The sequence below is a fragment of the Oxyura jamaicensis genome, chromosome 2 (genome assembly GCF_011077185.1).
Source record: "Oxyura jamaicensis isolate SHBP4307 breed ruddy duck chromosome 2, BPBGC_Ojam_1.0, whole genome shotgun sequence".
Classification (NCBI taxonomy): Eukaryota; Metazoa; Chordata; class Aves; order Anseriformes; family Anatidae; genus Oxyura; species Oxyura jamaicensis.
The window spans coordinates 40047399-40062281 of NC_048894.1; positions in this window are offsets into that span (position 1 = coordinate 40047399).

Consider the following 14883-nt stretch of genomic DNA (forward strand, 5'->3'; position numbering starts at 1 on the left):
AGCACATTCAATGGCAAGGGTATTTCTATTCAGATTTGACCTTCAAGCTAATTTTAGATATGCAGCCATAGAAGGAAAACTTCTTCTTGGCTAAGGAAATGTGTGGGTGTTGTGATTTAGAAAATATATACTGTGATGCTGATATCTAAATGTTCTTTGTGTTACAATGGCATCCTGGAAAATCCCTGTCTCATATAATTAAATGTTACAGATGCCATATAAAGTGTTTGGCTGCCCTCTCCCTCTCTCTCTTCCTCTTACGTTTAAGGAAGAATTTATCTTAAGGAAGATACGTTACAATAGGAACACCATAAATTTACATGGAAAATCAGTCCCATTGCATGCCAACCCAACTCTGGCTGTTCTGAAAACTAAAGAAGTCAAGGTGACAGCATAGCTCCCCTATGCCAACTGCCATGCAGCTCAGCACGGCCAGGCTGTTCTGCTTTTCCCTCAGCCATTTGCTAGTAGTTGAACAGCCATGCATCTTGAATCTGCAGGTGAGTTATCCTCTGTATGAATAGAAGCTGAACAGTGATTTTATTGTAGGTAGTGTATTATAACTGCTGCCCCAGGAACTACAGGGATCTTGAAGAAATAATCAGTCTGTTTTAATCAAAGCAAACGGAGAGTCTTCTGGTGTCTGCAGAAGCCAACTGCCTACAAGCCCAGCCAGGCCAACAGATCCCAGATGCAGATGTGAAAGAATAACAACAATTTAAAAACAAAACAAAACCCAGAAGACAGACTTCTCTGATCTAGAACACGTTCTCAGGACAACTGCTGTTATGTGCTTTCGTTGGAAGTTGCTTTCACCATCCAACTTACCACGAAGTACCTCCATGGCTTCCTCCTGTAAAAATACAACAAAGGAGTAAAAAGATTAAAAGGACAACTGCATCTTGCTCAGTAGAGTAACAGCATTACTTCTCCTGTTATCCCATCTGCTAAAGAGATTCGTGCCATGAAAGACCTGTATCCCCTGAGACAGCAATTAAGGGCCAATTTAAGGTTTCTTATGAATTACTTTAAGCATCTGCTGCTCTGCAGGCTTTATTTACACCCAGCTGAATAGAATGCAGTAATTTCCAAGGTACATATTAAACATGTTTCACAAAGAAATGTTCCTACTATCATCTATTTTTTTTGCCAAAACGTAAAGAAGACATTATAAACAGAGGAGCCTATTGTACCACTAATGAAGATGTAACTGAAAGACTGCTGAGGTACTTTGGAAGGGGAATCACTGAATGCTTAATAAACGTCTGTTCTCAGTCCATCAGCTCCAGCGCACCTTCCTTGCTGATCAAAAGCTGCACAATTCAAGTTTGCAGGTAAGTTGCCCTCTGTGTGAAGCTGAACAGTGTCTTTGTCATAGATAATATAAAACTACTGTCTTAAGAGCTGTGGGGATCTCAAAGAAATAATCAGAAAGGATCAACCCACGTTGATTAAAGCAGATGCAGAGTCTTCTGGCATCTGCAGGAGCCAAATGTTTGCAAGTCTGGCCATAAAACATTCTCCTCTATTTGCAAATCTTCTCTATTTGCCTCCCAAGTAATTCTTTTTCTTCATCTGCTAAACCTGGGGAATATGCAGCATTATTTGAAACATGCTGTTTTCGCTGAGGAGAAATGAGCCATCCCCAACAGAATTCAGTCTGCCACCAGAGCCTCACTGAAAAAAAAAAATATATTGGCATAGAGTCTTTTTCATCTATTTTCTTTTTACCTCTAGAACATACTGCATACTATTCTGTTCTGCCCTTGTTTTCAGATGCTCTGCAAATTTAGCTGATTCCTGCTTCCTCTTTTATGCCATATCATCTTCCTTCTAACTTCTTTAGATGAAGTCCACATGCTGCCCTCTCGTAACTGGGTATGAAGATCATTCAGATGACTCATACAAAGTAAAACATAGTCAATAGTATACAGTTGTCTAAAACTGTCCTTTAAAGGCATCTTACAGCTTTTCTGACTTCAGCTGCAATATCCGGTAAAGCAGCATTGACTTTCCTGTAAGCCCTGCTAAATGTCACTGTCCCACACTCTTAGAGTTCAACTCAGATGAAGCAAAAGCCAGGGACCTCTCCAAACTGTAAGTCCTCATTCACTAATTATTGAGATGCCTTTCACATCCCTGTGTCCAACTGACCAGCTGATTTCCCTTTCCAGAACATAACAGAATGACATAGTTTAAATTAAGGTACCCCAAAACATCCTGTATTTAAAGAGACAGCATTTGCAGAGGCTGCTCCAGGAGTGAGTTTTAGCAGCTCATAACATTTTGATTGCATGCATTGTGGGTGATTGCAGCCAAATGGTTACAATCCACTAAAAACAGCTGCTGTGTGTGCCTGGCGTAAAGCAGGAATAATTCCTATTCAAAGATCTTGCTTCAGGTTTTCACACTGTGAGCTGCAGGTAGGCTTCCTACCTGTGCTCCTCCCAGAACGGGGAGTGCCGCGGGCCCAGCGCGTGCTCTGGGTGCAGTGCGTGCTCCCAGTTGCTATTTCAGCCTGCTGTTACAGCACGCAACCCTCTCACTGGCTGTCTTATCTCTCTGTCTTTAATCCCTCTGACTTGCTCCTCTTTCTCATGCACCCTCTCCTCTCTGGCTCCTTTCTTCTGCTTGACTGATTCATTACTCTCAGCTGAAAGGCCACCCAAGATACTGATCCCAGTTCAACAGTTCTTCCAGAAGTTGCCCAAGCATTAAGATTTCCTTCTCCCCCAAAGACTGTGCCTAGGATGTTCCCCAGGCACCCTCTGCTCCCTCTTGCCTAAGGCAGTGCCTCCTGGATCAGCAAAAGCAAACGCAGCTCCACTGGAGATGGAGATACCTTGTGGTAGTTCAGACTGCAGCAGCTCCCAGCTACTCCAGCCCCAGGATTGTACTGGGGTCCCTTTTCTCCTTCCCAGTTCTCAGAAATTTCTCCCTGAAGTCAAACACCTTCCCCCAGGCCCAATGCACTTTTCTGTGTTTTGCTTTGGGTACATTAGAACAAGGACTCAGTAAAAATTCTGGCACTTCCCAAGTCCAACTTGGCAGCCGTGGTTCCCACGGGGCCAGCTCTACCTGCTGGTTTTCTATCCCGGGTTGCTCTTTCTCCTCAACTCCTTCTCATTTCATTTCTGTTCCTATCCTTTTCTCCACAACCACTGTACTAAATCTTGAAGCATCCTTCTCTCCCCTCTGTCACATCTCTGTTCTTGCCCCAGTGCTAACAAGACCATGTCACGTAACACTGGGCCTCCCAGGGCTGCAAGAAATCCCCAGATTTCTGAGTCTCAGAAGCAAGAAAAAGCTTTGTATGAATTAAGTGCTTCCTCATTGTGCCACGCCTGGCACTGGCTATAAACTAAATCACTTCTCCCACACATGTCATTAGCAGTAATGAAATCCGTGCTGCCCTGCCTTCTTAGCATGACATCCAAATGCAAATGCATTTCCTCAGCTGAAATGATCTGCAGAGCCAGCTCAGGGCTGCCTGGGATGCCTTCAGCAGCCTCTCTCAGGTCACAACTGGTATGTATTTGGGGACTACCAGTTACCAGGAAGAGTTTTATGACACCTTTAAATCCATCATTCTGCTCCCTAATTCCATCATGAACTTTAATAGGGAGCTGCAGCACTTTGGGATAATGAAAAGGGCAAAGCAAAGCATCCCTTTCATGTCTACTTGATTGTGAAGAAGGTGGTCATGGGCTAATGGAAGGCTGAAATAAAGATAAGGCTACTAAGCCATCCTGATCCCTTGCCAGTCCTAAATTAGGAAAAATAAAAATAAAAAATAAAAATAAAAATAAAAATGGTTAAGTAAAAGCTGTATTTTTTCTATAGGTATTGGAGCACCAGATTAAAAAAAAAAAAAAAAAAAAAAAAACACTGTCATAATTGTCCCAGCAGTCAGCAAGGTCAGTGAGATCTCGCATTTCTGGAGAGGCTTTCCATGGATGTTCTTCCACCAGGAAGAGCTTCCCCACAGCCCCATCTCCTTCACCTCCATCCAGCTGCACAAGCTGCACACACGGTCCCCCCCTCGGCAGTCCCTTGGGAAACATGGGCTGGAAACACGCACCTCAGGTCACTCCTTACTGTCACTGCTCCTCAAATACACTCACTCACAACAGGCATTTGTTACTGCAGAATCACTGCTAGGGTCCTCTTTTGTGTCACTGAGGACCTTGGGGTCAAGAAAAACAAAGGGTCACACTTCAGCTTCTGTGAAATGCCTCTTTTCTTTGCAGTTGACTCATACCCTTTATAAGCCCCTGAATAGAGTCTCTTAGTGTGAACGGAGCTCCTACCACACAGATTTCAATACAGCCCCCCTCCTTTCTCCGTTTGTCATAAAAGGGCACAGAAAGTGCCTTGGCACACTGCACTTCAGAAACACCTTGCCTGTAGCAAGCTGTAACTCTGCTCTTGCCCATCTTCAAACAGTTCCCATTGGCATTTCATAGACACATCCCAATTATAAGAGCCTTTCTCTAGCAAGCACTCCTCAGCACCAATGACCTACAAAAATATCCGTTCCTTCTTCCTTTGGACCATATACAAGCTGCTTGCCCTCTACATAGTCATCCCTGCTTCTCCTCTGCTGTTCCCCAGCTCCTAAATCTTCTTCACATGAGCTTCAGCAACACAAACCCCTTGCTAAGGCCATCAACACACCAAACATCGAAGTCACCTCTGCCTCAGGCTCCTCGCATCCCATCGCTGTATCACCATGGTGTGTGGACATCTCACTGAGGAAGGGAAAGCTGACCCCAGCACATGAGTTTTCTGCCATCTGCACAAAAAGAGGAAAGAAAACCTACTTTAAGCTCAATGGTGTGAAAGAGCAGGCAGTGCTCTCACTGCTCAGCGGTTGCACTAAGGCACAGATGCCATCTCCAGATCTCCTGGCCTCCAGGTTCAGAGCAGTACTGTCCATTGCACTTGTCAGAGGAGTTTTGTAAGTAGTAGCAAAATCGATTGTATTAATGCCCTACATGTTGCTTATCTGATAAATACAATAAAACTTTCAAAAAAAAAAAAAATAAATCTGTGTGCAGTGGGAACTTCATCATCTTTTATGTAGGAATATAATTGTGTGAATTAAAATGTCTCTACTGCTTCCTGTTCTGCTTTATTATTTATTGTCCATCCACTACTTCTTGTTGCAGTGTTAGAAGAAAATCTTCCTGAAATCTACTTAGAATTTAAATCCTTATTGCAAAGCAGCAAAGAATAATCAAAACGCGCTCTGTCATATCAAAGTAATCTAATCAGAGAAGCTCATGGAATTATTTATATACATACATTCTTATGATAATTCTATAATTGATACGCTTAAAGAAATAATCTCATTTTCTTCTATTTCAGAATATACATCATGAAATACTATATTTCATTACTGTGTAAATTTGCTGTTTTATCTATTTAAATAAATACTGATTTGAATAACTTCAATCAAAAGATTTCCAATGGAAGAAGATGTTGCTACTTGTACAGTATAGTACTATGTGGACTTACTTGTCTTAAAAAAATACAATTCTATTTCTAATGTTTTCCTCTCAATTTGTATGAAAATTGGGAAAGTCTGCAAGCAAAAAATGACAGCTGGCACTTGAGTCCTGGTAGTGTCCTGGCTATTGCTGCTAGGTGTAATAACTACATCTTATTTTTCAGATAGTGGCACTGAGACTCTAGAGGCAGAGAACATGGGATGCACTCGAAGCCCAAGAGGAAATTAAAAGTAAAATAATTACAGAAGTACACACTGTGCTTATGTGCTACCCATATCCTCCAGTCATCTGTATATCCTGCAGCATCTCCCCTTAGGATAAGACAATCCCTGCTAGCTGCAGGATACTGAACTGTTTTAGCAAAAACTATCACAGTTTGCTTCTTCCAGGTCTGATAGCTTTTCACGGCTCTTGCTCACAAACCAGGCCCATGGCTGTGACCAGAAACATGATGACCCAATCCCACCAGAACCGGGGGTGTCCCCTGGCAGGGCACCTCCCTGCACCCCTGCAGAAACTTCAGCTCCTGGGGCTACAGGGATCAGCCCTGCTCACCCTCCTCCTGCCACCCAGAACTGCAGCTGGGATCCTGGGTTTCAGAGCTACCAGATGGCCCTGTGACCAAAAAGAAACCTGGAGTAGTCCACTACATGCTGATGGCTAATGAAGATTTTCCTACCCTGGCAAATATAAAATGCCTGGCCAGGAATAAATTGTCCTGGTCTTGACGTTTTTATACGCAGTCACTTTGGCTGAGTGTCTGGAAAATTACTGAAGTCTCTGGCGTGTTCAAATTCAACATAACAGAATCAAAAGGATTTTTCCAGTATTTAGAGACCATGCATAAAGACAAAATTGCCAGTGCGTAATGCTCTCCCATAGGATATTTCTTCACATAAGCGCAAGTCAATCCCCCCTCTGTCCCAGCAGCACCACGTAACATTCACAGTGCAGCTTCAGCAATCACCATCCTTGAGAATCACTGTTAAGAAACTGTTGGTGGTTGGTTTGGGTGTAAAAAGGTTTTTTTTTGTCTTAAAAAAAAAAAAAAAAAAAAAAAAAAAAAAAAGCATACACTACCTTTGTGCATGCATCCTTTCCCTTTATCTTCCCACCTGCTCCGCCTCGCCTCATGCTGGCGAAGAAAGGACCTTTGGGCTGAGCCTGGGCATCCATGCTACATGCATCTGGATCTAGACGTGACTTCTTGTAGAACGAGGAAGTTTCTTCTCTCCAGATCCTGCCAAAAATGTGTAACCACTGCAGCTGTGAGATGTGACTTAAAATTCCATTCTCAGACATCCCAGTGCTTCCTCAGTCCTCCTGAGAGCATAAATAAGTATCTCTATATATGTGATACATGTGTATTGATGCATGCTCTATATACACATATGTGTGCCCACTTTGAGCACACACTGGTACCTCCAGAACCAACAAGGTGTTGAGCCCTAAGAGCCCCCAGCAGTGTGGTGGTAGGTGCAAGGAGGGGGCCAGCATTGCAGGAAGTAAAGCAAAGAAAGTAACATTAACGGGAACAGATGAGGAGGTATATACTAATAAAAAATATTTAAAAGGGGGGGAGGGAGGATTGGGATCAAAATGTCACCTGACAGTAGTAAAGAAATATCCCCAAGTACAGCGCCCCTGTCAAGCATTGCATGACACCTTGGCAAAACAGGAACAAGCCACCTCCGTGGGACACATGGTACACGGCCCTGAAATTTATGGATTCACCTTGCTCCATGGAGAGAGATGCTAATACTCAACCTAATTAGAATTATAAAAATTTTTACAAATATTAAAAATCTGCTAAAGCAAAATCATTCCCCAAACTGAACTACTTAACCCTATTACTTGTCTTTCAAAGGCCTGTTCATCTAAATGATCATTCCCCCTCCCAGCAAGCAGCAAAGCCCACTATGAGACCGTTGACCAAAGCAGGTTTGTGTTCAGAGGATTGCTCTCCATCTCTTGGCTCCTGTTGCCTTTGTAACAGTCTGACAATTGGGTGAGACTGGCATTTTCACCCTTATGTAGAGAAGGGGAAAAAATAATAATCTCCAGATCTTTATTAAATCATTTGGGGAATGTAAAATATATTCATTTCAGTAATTCTCCAGGGAAGTGGTAAGGTGATAGCACCTGGTGAGATGTCTTCCTCCATGCCCTGGGGCAGCTCCCACACTGCTCCACCACCTGAGCAGGAGGGAGAGACCACAAGACCCAGGCAGAGGTCTCAGTCGACCTGCCCTGTGGTTACAGTGGTGCACCATGAGCTTACACACATCTCACAGATCGGTGCAACTGCTCTCCATCCACCAAGCTGAGTGCACGGAGACCTCTTTTTGGAATCAAGACCTTTAATATGAAAGTAGCTTTGTCTGGGAGGAAGAAATCAGCATTATTTTCTATCAAAACTAATGTAAAATTCACAGAAATAATTTAAAAAAAAAAAAAAAGTTAAATGGCTGTTTATTTGTGTCGCTAATCCTCCCAATATTTATGCATGGAAATGTATTTCATTTGTGTATATGAGATCTCACTAATGTATCTGCTACAGTTGGCCAAATAACTTTCCTCTAGGATATTGTTTTTCCTTCATACTTATTTGTTTTTAAAGTACTTTAGTTGTTAAAGTGCCTGCCCTCGGTAGGGGTCTGCTTTAATTTCACAGAAGTACTTACAAACAGTCCTCCACAGATTTGCCACTCAAATGCCGCCGCACTGAAAAATCTAAATATAAAACACAGCATAAACCTAAACGTAATTGCCTTACAGGAATTGATGTTTATTGTCTCAGCTGACAGAAAAAAAAAAAAAAAAAAAAAAAAGAGAGAAGAAAGAAGCCAAAAACACGTGGAAAAGTAAATTGAATGAAGTGCCAGTAAGCTGAGGTGCCATTATCAGAACCACAAGGAATGAAAGGCTGCTGTTCGCCATGTACTGTGTTTGGCTGGGCCCTGGCACATGGGGCAAGTCCCCTCTGGCCACTGAGGTGACACATGCCCTGTGGCGATGCCACCATGGCCTCCAGCGCAAGGTGACATCCCCCTGTGCTGGCTGCTGACCAGGAGCCAAGGAGGCCGGGTGCTGGAGCTGCAGTTGGAGCCAGGGCGAGCTGGCCTCTTACGTTAGGTTGTGGAAGGCTGCCTAATAGAGCAGTGCCTTTCTGGTTATTGGAGTTTGGCTGTAGGCAGCTCTTTTTTATTTTTAGATTCACTCTCTGAACTTAATGCGTGCCGCTTCTTCATGATTTGGCTCCAGTAAAACCAGCGTATTCTAGGCCTGTATTTAGATGACAGTGTCACCTGCAAGCATCAGACCGTGCTAGAGGGACGCCCTCTGCCAGGCCCGAGCCCACCGCCCTTCCCACATCCCTGCTCCCTCTGCCTCTGTCCTTCGCCACCCAGCTCTGCGGGCAGCTGGGTTTACTGCTGCCTCTCAGCCTCGTCTGCCCCTCATTTGGTGGAGGGAAAAATATAAAAGAGAAAGGGTTATAAATCCTTCAGTGTACGAAACTTTTTGCAAAGCGAAAAGCTGTTTTGTTCCAGCAACCGAAGCCTTGGGAGGTGCCCCAGTGCTCAGATGACAGTTGATAAAACTGTAGGATGTATTTTCTGTTTCAGGTGAAAGCTGACAGTAAATGGGAGGGATTTATGTGCAGCTAAAGGGACAGAAAGTGTGAGAGACCTCTAAAGCATCAGGGCTCTTAAATGTGAATTAGAAGGGAGATTGCCATCTTGAGACAATGGTGGCCTTGAATCAGCTTCTGTTCTGGTGTAAAGGACCCCCCTGCCCAGACACTTCTCACTCTGTTAGGGTTACCACCTTAATGGACTCAGTGCAGGGACTGTCCTGTAACAACCATGTATTTCTGCTCTCTTCCCTATAGGTAATACTTAACTCTCTTTCTGGGTTCCAAAAAATAAAGCAAGTTGCTTACACAGCCGTGGCTTCCATCCCAGCTGTGGAGGGATATACATTCTTAATGTTAAATATATATATATATATATATTATTTTTTTACAAGAGTGAAAAAAAGTGAAATGTTTTGGATAAAACCAGAAGGTGTTGTTAGTGTTAGGTCAGAGGCTGGACTAGGTGATCTTGGAGGTCTCTTCCAACCTAGATGATTCTGTGATTCTGTGATTCTGTGAAGGTGTTTTCTCCATGAACTTGTGGCATCCAGTGAGAGCTTCCAGGCCAAGCAGCAAAACTCGAGGAAGTGAAGCAAACAACAATGTAGTATTAAAACAAAACACGTCACACAGCTTGTATAGGTGATGTTACCTACCCAGCTTGTTTACAACGCTGAAATGCCTGTATATGATAGCTCTATCTTGGAGGAACTGATTCATTACCATTCTTTCTCTCTCCATATGCTGTTTCCACAATGAATCAGGCATTGCTCAAAACTATACTGCATTCAGAGCTGCTGAGAATTAGCTGAAGTTGATTAAAAGAGCAAGCTTGGAGAGTTTAACTTTACTTGTGATAAAGTCCAAGCTAGTTTTGCTATTTGTTTGAGACATAAACTGGTGAGAGAGGGAGCTGATCTTACGGTTTTCAGCATAACCCCAGCTAGTTCAGATCTAACTTGGCCTTTCAATGGCTGGCCTCTGAGTTTTACTACTAAATGAATTGGTGGGGAGAACTGGAAAGTAGCCCTGATGCTAAGCAGTGAGCCTCATCATTCTTTGGGCTACTCACTGATAGGCTCTTAGTGAAAATCAAGATGAAGTTCCTGGGAGGCTGAGGCTATCAGCTGTCCACATCTTCCAAAACACACCCTTGTCCCAGAACAACTGGCTCAGTGGGAGATCTGCTAGAGCCAAGAATTAAACCTCAGTTTCCAGTCCCTTACACATGACATTGATTTTCCTATCAAAAGGCTTACTCCTGTCTATTCAGTATGGGCTCCTAGCTTACTCAATGATAAACAACAATTTTCTTCCAGTTTAATTAAAACACTTTTGTCTGCTAGGATGCCAATGAACATATCTTAATTGTATTGCCAGTCACAGCTCATTAGCCCTGTAGGCACAATGGTCAGGCTGAATTTCTAAACAAGAAAAAAACTGATGAGAACAAGTCTTGAAGATGTTTCATCAGTTCATAAAGTGTGTGAGAATGGTGAGAAAAAAAAATAATAATGCAAAGGTAATATATCCTGAAAAAGGAAAAAGATCAGCAATTCTTGCCCCAGCCTCCAGTCTCTTGCAGAAGGGAGCTTGACTTTGGCTTGGGATCAGCCTTGCAGGAATCGTCTCTCATCTCTCTCCTCCCTCTCTCATCTTGCTCCAGCACTGCTGAGCAGCCCTGCTCTAGCCTGTTTATTCTGGTTCTCCCTCCTTTTTCCATGCCACTTTGTGCAATACTCTGGTTTGGGGCATGCAAGAACTCTTTTTGGTCTTTTAGCTGTTCCACAAGATTACTTGTCTTTTGTTTTGTGTCATGCAACAAACCCATTGGTTTAGTGTCTCCTCGATAAGCAATTTACTTTTCCACACATTTCTGGAATATTTCACAGAATTGATTTGCCTGAAGATGACTTACCAGGGCCCTGCTAAGTTTTCTTGTTCTGGCGGAGCGCACCACTTCCTTTGCTCATTTCCTCTCCTTTACCACATTGTCACAGGTTGTAATATATGATAATGCACATGAGGCATCATTGCTATTTATAGGTACAGACAGCTACATGTGAGGTGTGGAAGGTACAGTGCTACATAATGTATGCAGAAGAATTCTTTACAGATGAGCAATTATCATCATATTTAAAAGTCTTTCTGTGTCATCAAACACTGGCACATCAACCCCGAGTGAAGGGTATCCTGTCGGAAATGTCAGTTATCTTCATGCTGTGTGGTTTTGCTTTGCTTTTTTTTTTTTTTTTTTTTTGTATTAGGTTCTGGTACTTTGAAATTCCTTTAAACTGACCTTCTTGAAAGATCTGACTTAATCCTTGGCCTCCTCATCCTACAGCAGGAATCACCCCGCAGGATACATCCTACTAGAATCACCCCGCAGGATACCACTGTGTAACCAGAGCTGCTGGATCCTGTGCAGAGGAGCGTGGCTGCTCAGCCCTCGCTGCAGCGGGTGGCTTGCTCTCTTCAGCACAAAGCTTTGTCTCCATTTCTGTAGCCCTGGCCTGAGGGTAACAGGGACTCAAATGCATACAGAAGCCTGAGGGTAGCGCTTGACAACAGCACTTAGCTGATCTAATGGCTCCCTAGTGTTGAAAGGGAGCAGTCCTCACTGCCAGCCATGCATTGCTGTGCTGGTAAAGGCTCTTGCTGAGCTGCTTCAGTTTCCTGACCTTGCAGAAACCAAGCCTGTGTGTGTGCATGTGGAGGGAGGAGGGTCAGGCTAGGCTTTGGATAATTCGGCAAGGGCTGTGATTAAGTGGCTTAGCTGGAGGAAGAGGCAGTGGGTCCACAGCGACGAGCTGCCAGCTTTCTGAATGCAGCTCTGAAGAGCATGTCCTTGCCATCCCACCCTGCCGCAACCGTGCCGTTCCACTCCTGCCGTCACACCAGCTCCGGTGTGCATCTGACCTCATGACGAGTCACATCAGTGTGCTAAATTCGTAGAGGAGGGCTGATTTTTTTGGGTGTCAAGGCTGTGCGTCTGGCTTGCGTTCCCAAATGGCTCAGAGCAGGGCGAGACAAGCACGAGAGCTGGCGCAAAGAGGGAGACGGGGAATGTGCATCCAGGGCTGGGAAGGCGGGTGGGATTGCAGCAGACAGCAATTAAATTGGTTTAAGCTGTTGTTCTGTGGCAGCCTGAGCCAATTTTAGGGGCAGCTTAAGCACACGTGTAAGGATACAGTTAAGTGCTCTCCCAAATGAAAGCATTTTCCTCACCAAGTCTAAATAGGAGCATTGTGTGGCTGTTTGTCTTGATTTTACAAATACTCACATGTAGAATTTTTTAATGTTACATGTATTTATAGCCAAGGAGGCAGCTCCTTAAGAACTGCATCCACGTATCTGCTCATCACTGCACTGGCTGTGGGAGCAGCATCTCTTGTCAAGAGAAGTTTCTGCTAAAGACCTCCCGCTGCCTCCCGTTTGGAGCAGGACATTGCTAGAATGGAGGCTGTGTCTTCTGGAACAGAGAATCAGAATTTTCTCTGACAAACGTGCATCAGCAATATTTTTTGGCACTAGCCTTTCTCTGTTTGTTGTTTTGTATGCTCCCCCTTGTCCTAGAAAGGAGGACTCACTCCCTAACCGTACCACCAGCCCTCTGCAGAGCCTAGGGCAGGTATCCTGTGATAGCAGCCCTGGGCTGCGTTCACCAGCTGATGCTCAAAACACAGCGCCCTTCTGCAGCTCTGCCTTGGCCCTTGGAGCCTGCCCAGCTGCTGTAATCTCTGAAGCCCAGCATCAGGGTCCCCTCTTATCTCTCATGCCAGTGTGAGTTGATCTCTGGGCGGATCTGCACATGAATGGCCACAGATGGGAAAAGTGGGTAGGGATACAGGCTGCCTTTGTGCCTGTCACTACCAGAAGTGCCATTAAGGAGCATGCCAAGGCCTTAATGAAGCAGTGCTGGGTACTTTTTCCCTGTTGCTGGAGCAAGCCAAAGAGGATGGGAGCATGATGCCTTATGTTGTTTCAGCCAGGGTCTCCATCCAAATGGCAGTTGTTCTGTTCTTACACAGAGGCCCAAAAACAGTGGAAATGGCCTCAGCAGCCTGTCAGGTCATTTTGTCTAGGAATCTTCTGGCCCACAAAAGATGCTAAGCTTTTTTTATGGTGCCCCCAAAGCAAACATTAATAAAGGAACTGTCAGTATCTGAGGCACTTCATTTAGGGGTTCATTGAAAACAAAATCCAAAAATGTCGGTGGGAATGCTTTGTTGCTTTTAGCATGCTTTGCCTCAGCCCATGGGGCCCAGGTGTTGCCATGTGTTGTGCTAAGTCTGTGCACGGTTTCAGAGCTGCATGCAGCAGCAATGCACAGGGAAACCTGGAGTATTTGGGTCTCTTACTACAGCTGGAGGAAAGAAACATTGCAGGAATGAAAGCAATCCTTTCCCTGACTACTCACAAATATATGCCATACATGTCTCCGTTTGGTACACTGTAGCTGATCACATCAAGCTGTAATGAGGGGCTGCAGGCACAGAGATGCAACCCGTGCAGTTGCATGGGATCTCACCCTACAGCTCATTATATCAAGGTTGTGCAGAGTGTGCTGCGTTGGCACCATGGGGATACTCGGGTCTGGATTCACTCTTCACCCTGTTTTCCCTATGGCAGCTGCAGATAGGCTATTGATCTTCCTTCTCATTAATCAGAATAATTTTGAAGGAAAAAAAAAAAAAAGAGGGGGGGTGTGCTCATTTCCTACCCATTCTTCCCCTTAGTTCTTTAATTTACAAACAGCTTTATTTTGAGCTTTTCCTGTTTCCTGCCTCCTTTATGAGGCACCATTCAATGGCTGCTGCTTATTTGGTAGTGCTCCGTGACTCACAAAGTGACAGGAGTTCTGCTTTGCAAAGCGTTAAGACAGGACTAAAAGAGGAGAGAGGAGGGTCCTGCTTTTGAACGGGACCTGCTGTGCGGAAACTCGAGCAAACTGCTGGTAAATGGATTCAGTTGTTCGGGGTGGGGTGGGAAACATGCAAGGTTTCAGTCACCTTTGGGGTTTCCAGTTTTAAATGCAAATAAATGTGTTTATCTGGGGAATATATACTTCTCCCTTTACTCCAACCTCAGAATCTTTAACTATATTCACATCCTCACTGTTCAGCAATAAAATGCTATTATCCTCACTTCATTTCTTATCCTCAGAAAAGGAGAGAAGGCAAGAAAGGCACAGGACTAGCAGAACCCAGGCCCAAGGCGAGAGGTTTATGATCTTGCCAGAGCAGATGGAAGCTTTGTGTCTAAGCAAACTGCAGCAAATCTGCGTGCTGAGTGGAGAATTTTCTACTTTGCCAGAAAAAAAAATGCGAAACAGAGAGGCCTGCCTTCTACTTTGCATTTCATGGGCTGAATCAAAGACACGTGGAAAAACCCCCATCTCCTTTGCATCCAGGATTTGTACTTATTTCATACAGATAGCAATCACATCCAGTTATTCAGCTACATGGTTTGGGATCCCAGTGACCTTGCAAAGAACCTCACAGGTTGCACAGGTGGAGGAACAACTGAAGCACAGATCAGGCTTTGGGTATGAGAAAGCAACTGAGCAGCTTGGAATTGCAAGCACCGAGGGGCTTTGGGGGGGCTGTGGAAGCCTAATGTTTAAATAACTGTTTAAACTGGTTGAAATAACAGTTAACCATGAAAAGATTAAAGCTCCTGTTGTTTTTCAACACCCCTAGAGCTGATGGTTGAGCAGGTGTGCTGTGGTTT